The sequence below is a fragment of the Poecilia reticulata genome, chromosome 19 (genome assembly GCF_904066995.2).
Source record: "Poecilia reticulata chromosome 19, P_reticulata-male-v2, whole genome shotgun sequence".
NCBI classification, from domain to species: Eukaryota; Metazoa; Chordata; class Actinopteri; order Cyprinodontiformes; family Poeciliidae; genus Poecilia; species Poecilia reticulata.
The window spans coordinates 24,815,367-24,828,757 of NC_088848.1; the positions used below are offsets into that span (position 1 = coordinate 24,815,367).

General features: G+C 39.2%; 1 protein-coding gene across 5 annotated transcripts in view; it reads right to left on the minus strand.

The window, feature by feature from the left end:
* Positions 1 to 13,391, minus strand: part of stambpl1 (STAM binding protein-like 1) — a 58,090-nt gene that overhangs the window by 17,727 nt on the left and 26,972 nt on the right. The window lies entirely within an intron of this gene.

Genomic DNA, 13,391 nt, shown 5'->3' on the forward strand with positions numbered 1-13,391 from the left:
TTTTAATACAAAAAAAAACAACTGAAGTTTACAGTCAATAGCTATGTCTGATTTTTTTTTTTTAATACAAAGGAAAAGTAAAATTCACATCGCCAGCTAATCTTATGTAGTTCCTGTGCTTCACACTGTTGGTGCAAAACTCCAGCCCCGTCAGAAAGCTGATTCTCCTCCAGCTTTCTCTCGTTTTTACTGCTGACCAGCCGGACTGTTAGAGATGAAATCGCGATCATTGCACTTCAAAACCTACTGCACGCGTTTCTAGCACTGCTTGTGAATAAAGTCATACCTGCTCCTCTGTACTGAACAGCTCTCTGATAGCAGTCGGCATGTCTGCAGTCCACAGCTAAACTATAATATTTGGAGTTGTCAGTGACGTAAATCACAAGCCAATCAATGAATGTCAATCAAATAGTGTTGGTGCTATACACTTCTGATTAGTTCTGCTATTACCCCTGGAGTAGGTACTAAAATCTGAGAACAGCCGGGCTGCTGCGCCACATTTGCAAATGGAAACTGAATCTGGCCGAGGCAGACTGAGACCAACCGGTCAGAGGTGGTCTAGTGGAAAAGCGCTTAATGAGGAGCCAGCTCCTGTCGTTCACATCAAAGAGCTGTCTCTTAGAGCTGAAATGTTCATGACCGATTGTGATGGACCGAGCAGTTAAGGAACAGCCAGGCATCGGTTTTAAGTCAAAAATAATTGTTTTTTATTTAACCCAAACAAAACTTGGGTAAATAACATAAAAGACCATAAATGTCTGTTACTTTAACCATAAAAGAGGTCAAAGTAACAGACATCAACTCATAATAACTCAAACAAACAGACCTCACTAACAGACAAAAAGGGGAAACTTAAATACTGGCTGATCAGGCCACATACAACACACCAAGGGGAAAATATACAAAAACCTAACTGAAACTAACATAGAAAAATCCCATCCCCCCCCCTCTGGATGATGAGTAGCGGTATGAACCAATTTGCATTCTCAGCTGGCTTGCTCCACCCCTTCTCCACCTCTCTGCTCTCCTAAAGGATTGGAGCAGCCTGCACTAAGGAAACTCAAAATAAACAAAGGTTAAATCAAGCAAAACACAACAATGTAGACTAAAATGTGCACACTTATTCTAGAATACAATGTGATGTGTTGCCTTCTAAACAAAACCAGTTATTCTGTAAATTAAATCCTAGATTTAAAGAAACCCAAATATAAGTGAGGTGAACCTATTTGTAGTGAGAGTGAATGTGAACCTGTTGCGTGTGGTGAAAGTGAATGTTACCACATTTGTGTGGCTGTAACTGCAGCCATCACCTCGATCCATCACTACTGGGTTGGAGACAGAGAAACATCTAAAACCAGCAGGACTTGACTGGACACCCCTGTGTTAGGCGTTTTCATTGATTGGCAAGAGAAAATGGAAACAGAAAATTGGATCTGGAGTCAGTGTTTGGAAGTGAACAGTAGGAAATCAACTAACATTGAAAGGAGTTTTGTATTTTTATTGTAGCCAAGGATTTTCAAATCAGTCCCTACTGGGACAAAAACCAGATGAAATCATGTCCAATTCTGTTGTTCAATTTTCAATCATTGTTGATGGAACACAGGATGTTTCTGGCACTGAACAAGAAAGTGTCTGTCTGCGCTACGTGGACCATGACCTTGAACCACATGAAGAGTTTGTTGGGCTTTATGAAATATCTGACACAACAGGCCATGTAGCCACGGTAGCAGATGTGTTGTTGAGACTTAATCCACCCATGTCTGGCTTTCTTGGTCAGACTTATGATTGTGCTTCAAACATGGCACAGAGCAGATCTAGGTCAGCTACAACTGCCAGTGGCTTGCTTAAGCATTTCAGTAAAGTAAGACTGTATTGGGCCTCACACTTGCCTCTGCTGTTGTTGGAGAGCTTGAATCCCTAAATATTAAACTTCAAAAAAAAAAAAAAAAAAACTCAGACTGTGTCCGGTATGCAGGTTGCAGTTGACTGTGTGCGGTCATCTCTTCAGGAAAAGAGAAATGATCAGAGCTACACTACATTGTATGAAAAAGCAACAGCATTGGTTGACTCTCTTTATTCCATTGAAAAAACTGATTCAAGACGCTTTTCTGGGAAAGCAGTGGATTGGGCAGAGTTCTTTAAAGTGTTGGACACTTTGGAGGTTCAGTTTGTTAAGTGTTTCGAACAGGACAACAAAGACTCTGCTAAAGTTAGGGTGTCATCAATGTCCCCAGTCAGGAATGCATGCGCATTATGAAAAACAACTTGATGACACCCTATCAGTATCCTGAGCTTCACACAACTTCCCTTGCTGTTCAGTTGCCCCTTTTTCGCAACAAACACCCCTGTAGCACAGTTGGAGAGGTGGTAAAGGGTTTTCATGGGGTTGTCAGCAGAAGTGAGGGGGTTATCTGATCAAGTTGAGGTCCTCCTCAGACTTGTATTGGTGGCGTCAGTGTCTTCATGTGAATCTGATGGGAGCTTTAGTGCACTACAGAGGTTAAAGACCTGGCTACGAGCTAACATGACCCAAGGCAGACTCAACAATGGAGTTGTTTGTAATGTCCATAAAGAGACATAGGACAAGCTGGACATTAAAATGATCTGCCAAGAATTTGTTGGGCCCAGTGAAAGATGAAGAAATATCTTTGACTCTTTTGTTTGAGCCTATTAGTTAAATGGCAGCACTTTTCTCAAATGTAGGGCAGAAAAAGTCTTGTTCCAATCTAGGGTTTGTGCTCCAGTTAATTGTTATGTTGCACAATACAGCACATGTTAATGTACATAATTTATTTTTCTCTTTTGCATACATGTTGTAATTTAAAATTCTCATCACTTGTATCACACACAGCAATCTATGAACACAAGCCAAACTGAAATTTAAACAATATTTTAAGGGGACCTATTTTGCAAAATTCTCATTTTGCGACTTGTCATTATTTGCCATCTATTGTGCTGTAGATTGAACACATTAAAACCTTTTCATAAGAGTAATGAGTGACACTATTGCACATGTGTCAAACTCAAGGCCTGCGGGCCACATGTGGCCCGCCATGTTATTTTATGTGCCCCCACCTAGAGTTTTATAGGCCCATGATTGACTTAAAATAGGTTTTCAGCACGAATTGACTACAAACTGCATCTCCCATAATGCATTCCTATTGTTACCAGCCAACATTACGGCTTCTCGCCACTAGAGAGCAGCAGAGTCACCTCAAGCTGCTTATTGATTTTACCAGCGAATAAAACTGAGTCATCGACAAGCGAACATCGAAATGTCCAAGAAAAGACAAATCGATTTACAAGCAAGACTGTGAATGAAGATGTGTGTGAATTGGTGTCGGGGCGGCAGGTCGCGCTAGAATTTTTTTTGTTATCCTTTATCTTGACCGACGACATAAAAAAAATCGGTCATGTACTATTTCTATCCGTGAAATTACAATCATATTAACATCTGCTGTTTAGCTGTTTAGCTAATATTCACCATGAATCCAGATCCCATCACAAATTAAGCAGATAAATGCATCTACATTTTTCTCCGTAGTGACAAAAACCACTGACTGTGGCCCCAATAACTTATATTAAATTAAATCTATCCATCCATTTTCTTTACACCCTTGTTCCTTATTCGGGTCTGGAGGGTTGCTGGCGCCCATCTCCAACTAACGTTCCAGTCTGTCGCAGGGCAACACAAAGACACACCCACTACCCGGAGAAAACCCACGTATGAACAGGAAGAACACGCAGAAGGGCCGGGGCCGGGAATCGAACCCAGAACCTTCTTGCTGCAAGGCAACAGCTCTACCAACTGCGCAGCCCATAATAAATTTAATTACATTACTCACTTAAATTACTAGCCCTTCACTCGCTGGGGTCCGAACGGACTTCCTCCTGGCTCCCATCTGCAGAAAAATCTGCGCTAATTCATCAGTCAGTTGGATCTGTCTGATCCAAACAGATCAACTGAACTCTGAGTGTTTTACCCTTTGCGCGGTCCGGTGTGCGCTGTTACCAGGACTTTTTTCCTTTTTTTGCGTGTTTTTGCTTCCCAGAGCGGACAGATGTTACGTCTGCAGCTCCTCCAGAACGCCGCTCTCCCGGGTAACGTGCACCACGAAGACTCCATTTGTTAAATCCGCTGGATGAGTTACTTCCAGCGGTTTTTAATTCTAGTCGCGTCCGCAGTGGTTGAGCAGCGGACTGCGCATGTTACCCAGATAGCACATGATGTTAAATCAACGTTGAAAAATAGTTAGAATCGTTGATTTTTGGTTGAAGTCGACAAATGATGGTGGATCAACCAACTGCGCCAAACAACCATCCAATCAAACCGTTGAAACTGTCATTGAATCAATGTTGTTTTATCGTCGAAATCTAATGACTGAAATGCTGAGGTCTGATCAACATCTGATCGATGTTGAATCAATGTCAGCTGTTTTGCCACACACCTTCCCCTCCCCTCCCCCTCATTCGAGCTCTGGGTCAGAGCATTTTATTACTGAGCAGGGTTATCACGTTAACACTGTAGAGGATAGTGAGTGGTGATTCCTTTCTGTACACTTTTTTTTACTTGAAATAAAAATTCTTACTGACTGTTTGTGTGTGATATATTGACACGAAAACATCTACAACTTACTACAAGCAGTGAAGCGGTCCACCCCTACCATTTATGAATGGGATGGCCCAAACACGCTGTTGGCTTGTTTGCAAAAAATTTTAATTCAATGTTGAATTATGATCACAAAGGTTGAAATTATGGTTAAGCTCAACAACAGAAGCTGGATCAACCATCAAACAACCATTCAATTCTAGCCAATTAACTAACGTTGAAAATGTGTCATTGAATCAATGTTGATTTATTGTCGATATCCATTGAAATGCCAACATCAAATCCAGTGTTTTTCAGCACTGGTCCTCCAAGCCCTGCAAGTTTTAGGCATTTCCCTAATTCAGCACAGGATTTCAATTGACGTCTGATTAACAGGGTTTTGCTGAACTGAAAACACGCAGGTCAGTTTGCCTTGAGGACAAGGTTTGGGGAAGAACTTGTGGTCTAAATGTTCAATCAATGTAAGGTCCTTGGGCTCGTCCTTGGGCTCCGGGTGAAACAATTTTAATTTTAGGTGAGAGTTTTAAATTTTCATATTTTATTTTGTTAAAGATTTTTTTTTTGACTGTAGTGGCCTTTATTTGATAGTTAATTGACAAGAAAGGGGGAGGTCATGCAGCAAGGGCTGGGCATTGAACCTGTGATGGCTGTGTCAGGGACTGGGGCCTCCATGTGTGGGTTGTGCTTAACCAACCCCTGCGCCACCACAGCACACCCCATTTTAGTTGAGGGTTAATCACGTTTTAACTTAAGCACTGTGTGTTGACAACATTGAGTTGTGATTCTGTTCTGTACCCAGATTGCACATGATGCCAATTCAACATTGAATTAACATCTTTTTCCAACAAGCCAACAGCGAAGCAGCTGTGTTTGGGACATCTCACTCATGTAAATAGCAGGGGTGGACCGCTTCACTCCTTGTAGTAAGTTGTAGATGTTTTTGTGTCAATATATCACACACAAACAGTCAGTAGGAATTTTTATGAACAAGTAAGAAAATGTACAGAAATGAATCATCACCCAGTATCCTTTATAGTGGTTAATTTAAAATGTGATAACCCCCACTCACTAATAAAATGCTCTGACCCAGAGCTCTGATGAGGAGAGGAGAGGAAGGTGTGTGGCAAAACAGCTGACATTGATTCAATGTCAGCTGTTTTGTCGAGGACTGACTTTGGGCACCCCTGCCCTACTCCCTCCCAAAACTCCCCACCCACCTGCTCCTCCCAGCCTTCTCCTCTTTACAGCCTCTCATCCCTTCTTCCCTCCCCCCATCCTTGAGCTCTGGGTCAGAACATTTTATTACTAAGTGGGGGTTAATCATGTTTCAAATTAGGCACTACATGTTGAGAACATTGGGTTGTGATTCCTTTATGTACATTTTCTTACTTGTCTGTAAATATTATTATTGACTGTGCATAATGAGTTCACACAAAAACATCTACAAGACTCTACTAGGAGTTGTACAGTCTGACTCCCCCTTTTTACACTAGTGGTTTGTCCCAATCAAACAGCCACTTTGCTGCTGGCTTGTTTGCAACCGGCTTCTGAATTGAATTTTCCTCTCAGCAGTTTTATGGTAAGTTTTTCAATATTACTTTGATCTTAAATGTGTTTATTGAAAAATAAGGGCATTGTTTTGTGCCTCTACTAATCCTGGTTATTTTGGGGCAAAACAGATATTTTTAATGATTAAGGTCATGTCTCATTTTGTATTATTTTCATCCTACCCACCACTCCAGGCCTAAGTATGAAATCCTGTGAGATTTTGTGAGATTTGAGTTTTTAAAAAAGGGCGGGGCCTATTGTTTGGTCTGGGAGAGCATGTGGTGGACAAGAAAGTGTAAAGCTGGCTGCTCCAGGTGGGCTTTAAATTTTTGTGATGATAATCAATTGTTTTTAACTTTTTATTATGATGTGCTTAGGGATGTGCTTAGATGTGTCTCTGTTCCAGAACAACTGAGTTATATATTTGCATGACCGTCTGCAGCCATCAAGAAGAGCAGAAGGTTGTTAATCATCCACAGATTCCATTCAGGTGAGGCAGAAAGGAAACACTTAAAACATGTAAGGCAGGTGAAACACTGAACTAAACCTGCTAATGACTGAATCAGTATGTTGATTCTTGGGTTGGTAACTTGTAAAACTGAACTGGTCTATTATTACTTTTGTGGGTTCTTTATCAGCATATGGACATCTTTGAATGAATTTAATCAACTATAATAATATTTGTAGTTAATTGAAGATTAAACCAGCTATTTGATGTAAGTTTATTCTGTATAAATTACAAATAATTTTTCCAACTACAGTATAAATCACCTTTTGCTCTACTTATCTGTCTGTGGTGTTAAATAAACCCTGATCCTCCCAGAGTTTTATTTTTAGGTTTTCAGATAAGCAGCCTTTATTTTAAATATTGATTCTCTCATTTTAACATGAGTGCAGAATCATAAATCCTACACTAGACAGTAGCTTCATATGTAAATGTAGTTGTATACGTAAACATTAAGATAAATGTTAATGAAAGATTAAGATAAAAATTAACAACAATGAGGGTACATGGGGAACTATATGGTTAGTATTTGTTCTCAGACCTGTAACCAGTACACTGTTTAATCTTTCAATGTCTTTCAGAACTTTTCAAATGTTAATCATCTTTCTAACCGGCACCTTCCTCACTTTTATTTTTGTTTCTCAGTCGTTGCTCTGCAGTTTGACCCAAAGCTGACTCTTGAGGACTGCAGTAAAACTGTCAAGTGGCTTCATTACACACCAGGACGAGAGAAAGACATCGCAAGGAATCAAAGTGACGCCAACCAGAGTCTAACTGGGGTTACCACAACTTGTACTGTTTCCCTAGTCCATACAGTACAAAGCTTAACCTCATGGATTCTGTTCTTTTGTGGACAACACTGTTCTAACAGTCAAAAAGTAGTCAAATATGTTTAAAGATCTGTCTCTCTTCAAACCTATGTTGTCATTTTTAAACTTTTGTACATGATCTGCCAATAATAGTGTTTAAAACCAGTGAAGAATCTTTTAGTGGGATGTTATGATGCAGACCTATCAGACCTAAAAATGTACATAAATCCTTAGCTTTCATTCAATATGAAATCAATCCAAATCTGCATGTAGATCCACATTCAGATGATGGTTGAATCAACGTGGATTCCTAACTGATTCAATGTAAAATCAACACAAATATGCATGCAGATACACAGTCATGAGTGTTGTATCAACACTGATTTAATGTAAAATATGCACAAATATGCATGCAGATCCACGTTCAGATGATGGTTGAATCAACATTGATTCCTAACTGATTCAATGTAAAATCAACAGAAATATGCATGCAGAACCAGATTCAGATGAAGGTTGAATCAATGTTGATTCCTAACTGATTCAATGCAATATCAACCCAAATATACATGTAAATTGACATACAGATGATGGTTGAATCAACATTGATATAATGTCAGTTATGGTTGAAACCCTAACGTTGATTCAACATACAAGTCACCGACCACTTTCAATGTTTCAATGTCAGCGTTCAACGTTGATTCAATGTTTCTGGCTGACATTGATTCAATGTTTCAATCATTCTGTGCTATCTGGGTACAGTCTAATTAACTTCTGCATCATCATTTATTTCCTCAAGGTAAACTGCCGGCTCCTCAAATGGATTAACACAACGTTGCATTCTCTTTAGTTTTCTGTAATGGAGACTTGAATTTAACGCGCCATTTCAACCAAAGGTGTTGAATGCGCTTCCGAACCAGACGCTCCAAAGCATCCGGTCCATAACTCTTCAACACGCTGTCAGCTCCCGGTCAGAAAGACGCATTTAGTTCAGAGTCCATGAGATGATATTCAGAAAGGATTTTTTTTTATTAATTGATTTCAGTTGCCTCTGAGATTAAATCTTTGCGTAAAGTCTATAATGTCTGCCCATGTGAACCAGTCAAGGGTGTTAATTAGAACCTGTCAAATGACCGACGGGCTTTAAATTTTCTGGTCGTTTTAAAAAATAACCGGTCAAATACGGAAAATATTCAGTTAACGCGACCTCTGTGTCGGGGTGAAGAGGGATCAGCTTTGTGTTCAAGGACAGGCAAACATCACCTAATTGTTTATGTGAAATACATGTTTGTTGTGTAATGACAAAAAAAGTTTTGTGAATGAAGTTGAGAGTTAACATCAAAACTTGTTTTTATTATTTGTTTGCTTACCTTTAAACACTGACTTAAATATTGTAATTTTTAAACTGAGCAGTAATTTTACATCCATGCAAACTCAAATGTAATATTTAAAACTTCAATACATAAAATCAATTATTTAACAATATGAGGTGTTTAATTTATTTTTAACATTGTATTTTCATACATTTATGTTAGGAGTGCCCAAGTCTAGTTTTCTCCTGCCACTGACTGGTTGTTTCTAGCACTGCGAGAAAGCAGAGGAAATAGATTTTTCACAGATTACCTCTCATACCATACTGTCACAACATAATGACAGTTTTAACAAATATGTGGAAAAATATTTATATAAAAGTGACATACTGCAGCTTTAATTTCACTCAGGAGAGGACGGGTCAAGGGCCATGGGTTAGAGCTGCTGCTGACTGACTCACATGTTAAGTGTGGTAAAAGGTACAAGGGACAAGTTTAATATATGAATATGTTGGTAATTTCTTTCCTTAATTCATTAAATGCTAGTGAAATGGAGGCAAACAGTAGTCTGTAGCTAAGCTAACTATGCTAAATGGTTGATAATCTCACACAGTCTACTCACCTGTCTTGGAGAAAAACTGGGTTATAAATTAACACTCTTGCCTTTTTCTCCCTTTCCCTCTTCTTTTTTTTTTTGAAAACCTGATTTTATAGCTTTTCTTAGCAGCATAGTAACTGCCACAATCGTTTTTGTTTCCTACTGTCTGCTGCTAACAGCATCACTCTGAAGTAAGCACCAATAAACCATTTAACGCAGATGGGTGGGGGTTCAGGGCAAATATGGATATGTGTTTTTTTGATCTGGGAAGTGGGAACATAAAATTTTTACTGCTAAAAACAATCTTCGAAAATACAATATGATTAATTTTGTAATTGACAGGGGCCCAATTTTTTTATTTTTTATTTCTATTAACAAAAAATAATTAAATTGTGAAGGCCTCCCAGTTGGTCAGGGCCATAGACATACGTATATGTCTGTGGTCAAGACCCCTAGAATAGACTCTTTTCACATGACATCAGACAACATCAGTTTTGACTCGATATAGTATATCTATAGTATTCTGGTGTGTGGAGTTAAAGCTGTTTCTGGAGTCTAAAGCAGCTTCCACAAATACGATTTGAAGATATATCACTATTTGCAAACAATTTTTCTTCAACATAATCTAAACTGGACTAATTCTTCGCTGATTGATACCAGTTTGACTACGAAGGTACGTGTTTTGGTTTTTCTAGTTGTTAGTTGATATGCTAGGATAGCAATAGTAATTTGTTAGCTGGCTAACATTATGTGGCCTGTTTTGAAAATACAACGTATTTAGGCTGTAATCTTAAAAAGATTTTTATCGTATAGACTGGGGTTGCTACCCGTCACATAAAATGCATGCATATTAACCCCTCCTCACTTACTCTAGTTTCACCACCTGCTCAGTAGCGACATTACCTGTAGCTACAAGTCCAAAACTTGACAGTTATGCCAAACACCCGCTACTCCACCACGTACTGAGAAGTCAAACTCTTGCTAAGAGAGAGACATGAGTAGGAAGACGCTGTCTTAGACAGACAGAGCGATAGATAGACACGTTTCATTGGAGAAATGTGATGAGCTATATATATATATATCTATATATATATAGATATATATATATATGTATATATATATAGATATATATATACATATAAGCTCATTAACTTCACATTTCTCCAATGAATATTTATCAAAGGTTATGATTAGAAGGATGAGTTTCTTTTACTTTGTTTTCCTGCGGTTGTCAGCGGTGGAGAAAGTACTCAAAAAATGTACTTAAGTAAAAGTACAAATACACAGACAAAAATGTACTTAAGTAAAAGTCAAAGTACCACATTAACATTTTACTTAAGTAAAAGTAAAAAAGTACTGGCTTTTAAAAATACTTAAGTATTAAAAGTAAAAGTACTTGCTGAATGCATTGCCTAATTGCTAATATCATTAAGTGAACCGATCGTATTTAATTTTAATACATCAGTAATGTGCCATTTTAATGAACAATGCCACAGATAAAGCATGTTTTTATTGCGTTTACTCTGTAACATAGTTTAGACTTAGATATGTGATTCTATGCATCATCATTTCAGGGATGGAAACATCTCGTCTCCTGTTCTAACAGCATGAACTTCACTTTTTTTGCCACACATTTATTTTGAAAGAAATCCAACTGGCAGAGGAGGACATGGAACCAAGGAGCCTCGTAGCAGAGTTGTAGTCTAGACCACCGAACCCAAGACCAAATCAAAACCAGCACCCCGCGCTACATGACAATAAAATTAAGTGCACCTATCAAAACTGCTTCTCAAATTGATCTGAAAGATTCACTTTCCCATAAAAACACCTAGATATTAAATACTTAGAGCTGAAATAAATTTAACCAGTATCAATTCAAACTATTCTTCATTCTGTTTTGCTTCCATCTCTGTGCCACAATACACAGAGATCTCCTGCCATCCCTAAAAAAATAACACCCTGGGCGGTTGTCCATATTGCCAATGTCAGAAATAATAATTGTCTGCACCATTGCAATTAACAACGCTCAACTATGAACACTGTCCAAGGCCCAATAAGCAAGATGTAACCAAGCAGGAGGAGCTGTTCTCATCCTCCCTCCTGCTGCAACGTCTGCCACCATGACAGGTGATGAAAACAAAGAGCAATGAGCATGCTCTGCGTTCTTATGTTCTTGCTTTATTTATTCGCCAATTAAATATAAAGATATTTTAATGAAATAAAATAGCTACTGCAGTGTACGCAGAGCATTACAAGAACAAAGAACGGCTTTCAGTAAGGCTTCAGCACTATAGGACTTGGTCAAGATCCGTCCAGAAGAATCGGATCGTCCATGAATGTCATATTACTATATTGCACTTTGGTCACAGCGTTGTCCCATATTTGCGACACCTCAGTCAACACCTCCACACAGTAATTCAGTGCATGAGTGACAACTTTTTTTCATCGCAGATGCAACATGTGTCTCAGTCAATACAGCTAGCTTTGCTAGCATCACGTCCACAGATCTTACCTTTCTTTAAGCTTTCCTTCCAAGTGACGTAAAAAATTGGACAAAGTCCCACCGTCTGTGAAAGCGAAGCGCTGCTGATTTTACATGTCGCCATATCTTATGATTTATGCAGCGCTATTATATTACTGACGCTCAGAGGAAACCACTGCGCATGTCTTGGAGCTCCGCGTGCGAGTAAAGGTGGAGCCGATGGGTGACAACAGACACTAAGTCACGTCATTGCTCGGATTTTACGGCGCCACCTTAAATCCCTGAACTTCACATTTTAATGAAAAAAAACACAACGCGACTTGGATGTAACGAGTAACGCGACAGTTTTGTAGAAATGTAGTGAAGTAGAAAGTACAGATACTTACTGTAAAATGTAGTGGAGTAAAAGTAGAAAGTATCCATTATTAAATCTACTTAAGTAAAGTACAGATACACGAAAATTGTACTTAAGTACTTCGTTACTTCCCACCACTGGCGGTTGTAGACTTGGCAGTAGAAAATTGATAACATAGGAATAACAACTTCATATCTGTTTTAACAGGTTACACTTGATTCTGCTGTGGTGCCTGTGGAAACCAAGTGCATGAAGTTTGTGCTCAGCTGGAAAAACCCTGTGGATCACATGGTGGGACTTTGCTTCAATCTGCTCACTACAGTATAGCATTGCCTCTGTCATGCACCAGTTCACTGCAGACTGGCACCCGCCAAGGACCTTACATGGATGTCTTCTTAAATTGTAAACTCCGAGTACGTAATGTTGAAATAAAATTGATATGCCTTTTGTAAATAATTTTTTTCTATCAATGACTTAAATTGTTAACTGCAGGGTTTCCCCCAGTGTATTATAAGCCTGGTGGCCCGCCATGCTTTACTAGCCCCGCCGCCAGGCTAAGCGTTGCTTGTTTACGTTTCTAGGAAAAAAAGCTTGGCTGCAAGCGTCTTTTTTGTTCTTAGCATTTCACTAGCAGAGCAGATTTATTCCTAAAGGATAGGTTTATAATAGATAGGTTTATAGTTTATGCATTTAAACCTGAAAGCGCTCAGACCAATCACACAGTTGACGCCTCTGCGCTTTGCCTCGCGTGCTGCCGCTGCTTTACCTCAGCGGGATCGCGCGCCTCCTTTCACTCAAACTGGACTGTATGGATATTTACATAAACCTACTGTGAGGAATTATGTTCCTTTGGAGAACTCTAGGTAAGAGTTTAAAACCCGCCGCGTTAGTTCTGGTTGCGCAGCTCAATGTGAACCGCAGGAATAAGTTGTAGCGAATTCAGAGGTCGCGTTGTGGAGCGGTGAGAACGATTTATCTTTGTGAACGAACAATTGAGGCGTTTACATCTCAACGCGCTGCCCAGCGTTTGGCTCTGTGTCCATTTGGGTGGAGCGTTTGTGAATAACAAGCAGCGCTATCATCATCATGCAGGTTCAGCCCAGTGAGGAGCTTTCGCTCTCTCCTCTGAGTCACGCATCACGCTGATTTTATATTTTATTATTTTTAATATTATTTTT